Here is a 6,568-nt window from a genome sequence, read left to right on the forward strand (position 1 = left end):
AGGAAGAAGGGGAGAGATGGTTGGAGGAAGTGGGGGAGAGGAGGCAAAGAGGAGAGGAAGGAAAGAAGGGAAGGAAAGAAGCAGAGAGGGAGGGGAAGGGAAAAGACCATCTCTGCTGGATTCTGTGATTTCTCAACTTTGAGTGTTTTTCCTCCTCCCTAACACCCAAGTTTGTCTGTATTTTTACCTCTGCACATGGAGGACTAATCATAATTCCTAGGAGCAACATAATTTGTTTTGGTGACTATTTGAAAACACAAACTGAAAGAAGGCATGTAATGCTGAAATAATTGAGTTAGCAATTGATGCTGTCTCTCGTCCACATAGGCCCCTTGCAGCTGAGGTTGGTGTAGGTGTCTCCTGGACTCCAGTGGCAGCATTTCCACTCCACATAGCCCACTGAAGTCATTGAGGTTGCCAATGGAGGAAAGAAAGTGTCTAGTATTCATCCAAAAGATGCTCTGTAGATGAGGGAATGGGTGTCTTGCAGGAGGTACAGGCATGGCAGACTCAAAAGCTGGCTACCTCACTCACAGAGAGCTTAGAATCCACCACAGAATAAGGTGAAAATGTGGGAGAAAATGCAGGCATGACCTGGTGGTAAGCCTACCTGGCACACTGTGCTCCTAAATAAGAAGCATGGCACACCATGCTCCTGAGTATTCCCAGAAATCAGAACACTGAATTCTGAAGCAGCTTGAGTAGCCGGTAGCTGGCCTGCTGAGGAGTCTGCACTCTCCATGTCTCCTCTTATGTGCTTCTTCTGTATAGAGACCATGGTGGTATGAGCATTCACTGTCTAATCCAAGGTAATGTGCTAACTAATCACAGTTGATAGACTTCCACTGTATAAGTGGTTGTTCACATGCAATAAAGCAGACACTGTTCCCTCCAACTGTCTCTGGAGTGGTTTCATATCCATGCCCTTTACCATCCATGAGCATTACAGTCTTGTCAGTAATGACAGCAGAATAGGAATAACCCTGAGAGAAGATCTGAAAGTCTTCCTGAGTTACAAGTCTGATAATAAAGATTCTGAATTAGATAACAATGAATTCAGGAATGAGTATACTGGTTTTGTATGCTCATGAGCCAGTGTTTGATGTTGGGGTCTTCCTCAACTGCTCTCTGTCTTATCTTTTGAGGCAGGACCCTGAAAGAACACTGAATGAACCAAGAGCTCACCTATTATCTAGAATGGCTGGCCAGCAAGCTCCTGAAATCATCTTGTCTCTGCCTCCCCAGGCTGCACCTTGCTAGGAATTGAACTCTGGTCCTCATGCTGAGATGGAAAGCAATTTCCTGCTGAGACATCTTCTCAGACCTGGAGAAAACTGTTTTCTTTGTCAGGTAGGATTGTGGCTAGTATCCAGAAACCAAACATGATTATACTGAGTTGGCAACTGTGGGATTCTTACTTGATAAAGTAATCTCCTTAAACATCTTGTTAGAAGTTGTTACCAAGATCTTTGATTTTATATTTAAAAAATGTATTTTTCTCCCTTTTGGAATAGGTAGTGTTTCCACTTCCAGACTGCCAACATCTCCGATGCTTCCTGCAATTATGCAAAAATTACAAAAGTGAGCAGTGTTTACATTTGCAAATCCTCTAGAACTCATCAAGCTCTGCTTGCACTGCTGTCTGGGATTCTGGGCCTGCCTCCCGCTCCTGCCACCCTGTTCATTCAAGTCGCTTAGGCCAGGAGATTGCACCTCCCCTCTGTGGATTTCTGTGCACTTTGTACCACAGGCAAACGATGTGCATTTTCTGTCAGCTTCACTTGTGACTGATAAATGGGGCCATGGTCTGTAATTGAATGCAGCCTTTGGTGAGGTGGAGAACTAATAGAAATATGCAAATGAAGCTAGCCAACACTGTGTTTTAATTGATCTAGATGAAGTGCCTTTGAATCTTAAATTATTTGAAAACTCCCAGGGCCTCCTTTCGCTCCTTGAAAGCCCAGCATAGAGTTCATTAGCACAGAAGTTGTGCTTGACAAGGTCCTTAGATAATTGGGATTTTGATATGGTATTGAGTGTTCAAGTTTAAGTCCAAGAAGTAATAGAAGGTTTTGAAATCCTAGTAATTAAAAAAAATACATTAAAATTTAACTGGTGCATAGCTGTAGATATTTTGGGGTGTAGTATAATGCTCACAGACACACATACAACTCACAATGATAAGATCAGGTCATGGGCATGCCATTGCCACTTGTCAAACTCTCATTTCTTCACATGAGGAACATCCAAAATCCTCTCTGCTGGCTATTTTGAAATATATAGAGAATTGCTTCAACTATAATTGTCCTTGCCTGTTATGAAGCATTAGATGTTGTTCCTCCTATTCAGCAGTATTTCTGTGCTCATTGGCCGCTTTCCCGTCATCCTTTCCATCCTTCAGTAGCTATTATTCTGTATTTGTATGAGCCCTGATTGTTTCCCCATATAGATGAGAACATGTGGGACCTGCCTTTCTGCCCCTGACTTATTATATCAGCACAGCATCCTGTAAGCTGGTCTATGTCACTACAAGATGAAAAACTTCATTCTTTTTCATAAATGCATCACACCCACAGTAGAGCAAATATTCCGCATCTTCTCTATCCATTGATCTATTGATAGAAACCCACTCTGGTGCTACATGGCTGGTAATAATGCTTCAGTGGACATGGAGTATAGATGTCCTGCTATTTCTTTTGGGCATATGCTCATGGTTAAACTGCTGGATTGTGGGCAGTTCTGTTTATAGTTCTTTGGTGTAAGGGACCCCCATACCATTTTCCACAATGGATGTGTGGATTATTTTGCTGCTAGCAGAGCCTGAGAGCTCCCTTTCTTCACATCCTCACCAGAACATGGTGGGTTTTATTTGCTGTCTGTCTTGGTAGTAGCCAAAGATGGTATCTCACTAAGATTTTAACTACTATTTACTCCATGGATATTAATACTGAACACCTTTGCATGTAAATCTTGGCTATTTGTATACTTGCTTTTAAGAAATTATTATTGATATCTGTAGCCCATTTTAAAACCATGTGTAGGTATTAGAATTGTTGTTCTATCGTGATTCTGGATATTAGTCTTCTTCATATGAATAATTCCAAATGTTTATTCTTATTTTGTAGGTTGCCTTTAAATCTGTTGATGTTTCCTTTGTGGGGAAGAAAGCTTTTAGTTTGCTAATAATCCCCTTTGTGTATTTTTGCCTTTTTTGCCTGTGCTTTTGGGGAATTATGAAAAAAAAAATCTCTTTGCCCCAACTCAACCTCCTGAAGTGTTTCTTCTGTTTTCTTCTAGCAGTTTCTGAGTTATAGCTCTTATATTTAAATCTTCGATCCATTGTTAATTGAATCTTTGATCCATTGTTAATTGATAGTATTCTGGTGAGATACATGGTTGGGTTTCTTCCTTTTTGTTTGTGGAAAAAAAAAACTACTCAACTATTGGATGTGTGCAACTATAAGTAAAGAATTTGGATCCTGTTGGTTCCTAGTCAGTCTGTGCATTTCAATTGGGTACACTCAGTAATAGAGCGAGCACATGTATGAAGCATCTCGTTCTACAGTTGATAGGAGCTGTCAAGATATAATTATCAGGGTTCTTTGTTGTAGGAGATAAGTTTTACAAACAGAAACAAGATCTCAGTGTGAGGGTGTATGTTTAAATCTTTTGAGGGTGTATGTTTAAATCTTTTCAGTTATGGAAAGACACAGATAAGTCAGATTTAGCCATTCATTTTCTTAGTTGGGGTTTCTATTGCTGTGATTAAACACCATGACCAAAAGCAACTTTGGGAGGGAAGAGTTTATTTCAGCTTATAACTCTTAGGTCATGTTCTGTTACTGAGGGAAGTGAGGACAGAAACTCGAGGCAGGAATATGGAGACAGGAACTGAAGTACGGGCCATGCAGGGGTGCTGCTTACTGGCTTGCTCTTCATGGCTTGCTCAGCCTGCTTTCTTATAGCATCTAGGACCACTGCCCAGGGTGGCACCATCCACAATAGGTTGGACCTTCCCATGTCAATTATCAATCAAGAAAATGTTCTATTGGTTTGCCTATTGGCTAATCTTATGGAGTCATTTTCTTGACTAAGATTCTTTCTTTCCAGATGACTATACCTGGTATCAAGTTGATATAAAAATACATTTTTGGTATGTTCCATAGTTTAAAAACCATTATCATTTGAAAAGATAATAAAGGCATATGCAATTCAAAGTATAGATAAAACAATAGCAATCACCAGCTACTTGATACAATTGTCTTGAGCTTTGTGTATGTGTGTGTGTGTGTGTGTGTGTGTGTGTGTGTGTGTGTGTGTGTGTTCTCTTGCAAACTGCCCCTTAACCTCCATATGTGTTCGCACAGAGTCTTTCCACGCTTCCTGTGGACCCCAGGGACCAAGCTCAGGTCTTCAGGTTTGGTAGCAAGAGTCTTCAACTGCTGAGTCATCTCACCAACCCTTAATTTTTTTTTTTTTTTTTACTTTCTATAGTTTTGTAATGTTAGATTTGTTTTTTTGCCTATGTGTGTTTGTAATTTATGCTGACTTCTTTCCTTGTTCTGACCAGATGTCCACTTTGCTACCTAAATATATTTGTGTATATAATTTTACTTTCCTGTTCGTAAGCAGCAAAAACTTATCTTATTATTAAACACATTTCCAAGTGATGCTTTCTTCATCTTTCTCACAGACTTACACACTATTTATTGTGAAGTTGTGATATGCAGAAGTATTTCAGAGTTGCAGTTCTCCTTGGGGAAGTTTGTTCCTCTACTATGAGATGGTGATTGTTTATAAAATAGAAAGAATGGGCTGGCTCACAAGTTTGTTTACAGGATTCAGTGAGGTCATATGGAAGGACACATTAAATGACCAACTGTAAGCCTGCCATGCATACTCTGATCATGGCCTGCCCTCTATTTTATTCTGGTTCTCACTAGTAAGATATCATTGTGCCCACTTAATTCATTGCTGGCAACATGGGGAATTCCATGTAGGCCTTCAATGGCTAACCATTCTTTTACCATAGAATTATAACTGTTTCACCATCAATGTCAAATATCAACATCAAATAACACCCTTGAATGACTACAGTCATAATGAAGACCTTTCCCAGTGAACTTTTCTTTTCAATAAAATGTGTTCATTATTTTTGCATTTACATTTGTGTGAGTCATTTATTTCATAGCTGTGAGTGATGAGGACCTTACTTTTTAATTGATGGAATTTAGTATTTTAGTTGGAGAGTTATGAATAATGAAGTACAACACATAGATAAGTCTTAAATATTTTGTCCCATCATTTGTCCTGTGAAGGTGCATCAGGTCAGATGGGCAATATAAGCACTAGCAAATGTCAAGGAAATTGTAGGGATCATACAATTTTGATAATATGAATTACAATGGTATGTTTCTGTATGATACATTTAGTCTATGATTTTTCTTTTTTCTCATTCTTCCATATTTCATTGTTTAGTTCCAAAAAATAGTGTTAAATAATCTTTGGAAAACAGATCACAGCCCCTCGTTGTGGCAGTAGTGACCTGGGCAGGGCATATTGGTGACTAAGCTTGAGCCTGGTGAGCCACCAGACTGACTCTGCACCCAGATGCTGTGTGAATACTGAACCCACCTGGCTCTGCACCCAGATGCTGTGTGAATATTGACCCCACCTGGTCTGCATTATGATGAAGCATTCACTGGGCCAGATAGTACTCTGAAGTTCCTGGAACAGATTTTTGATGCCGTCTGGCAATGGAATCTGAATCCCTATAGAAAACATGTTTTAAATGAAGAAAGTGTGCCCAGATGCGACCCCTAACCAGACACCTCTGTCCCAGGGACTCCTGACCAAGATCACTATGACCAGCAGGGATGCCAAGTTGGCACAGAGACTGTTTTCTGTCAGTGTTGCTCCCTTGGACAACATTCTGGAAGACTCTTTTGAAGACCCACAGACTCAGACCATGACCACCTTCACCTGGAACAGCAACCACACTCCTCTGGTGGTTAAAGAGGAAAAAGTATTTACTATGTGAACTCTGATGGACAGCAGCTGTTGGACTAAAATCTGTCAGCAAGCATGGGTCTCCTCTTGCTTATTTAGCATCTGCAGAGGTACCCAGAAATTTGGTCTTGCCTGCTTCAGAAACAATGGGACCAAGACAATGAAGGTACATCTTGGCCAAATTATGTGATGAGGCCCCTTCCAAAACACTTGTTGAGACAGCCACAAAGGCCAAAGAGAAAGCAAAGGAGACCATACTGGCAGCTAGAGAAAAGGCAAAGACCTGGATAGCGTGAGGTCACGTGGTGATATTTTATTTGTGCTGAAATGTGGTGATATTTTATTTGTGTTTTAATGAATAAAGCTTGCCTGGAGATCAGAGGAAAAAGGCCAGCCATTATAAGTAAACAAAGAAGTCAGGCAGCACACGCCCTTAATCCTATCCCTTAGCAAGTAGGATCTCTGTGTGTTCAAGGCCATACTAGAGAACAGAGCCAAGCGTGGTGGCACACGCCTTAATTCCAACACTAGTTAACCATGGAGATCTGGAGGTCTGTAC

The 6,568-nt window shown here is 40.5% G+C and overlaps 1 pseudogene; it reads left to right on the plus strand.

The window, feature by feature from the left end:
- Nucleotides 1-5,686: 5,686 nt before the first annotated feature.
- Nucleotides 5,687-6,305, plus strand: LOC118591922 (annotated as a pseudogene).
- The last annotated feature ends 263 nt before the right edge of the window (nt 6,306-6,568 follow it).

Source organism: Onychomys torridus, chromosome 10 (assembly GCF_903995425.1).
Source record: "Onychomys torridus chromosome 10, mOncTor1.1, whole genome shotgun sequence".
Taxonomy (NCBI): domain Eukaryota; kingdom Metazoa; phylum Chordata; class Mammalia; order Rodentia; family Cricetidae; genus Onychomys; species Onychomys torridus.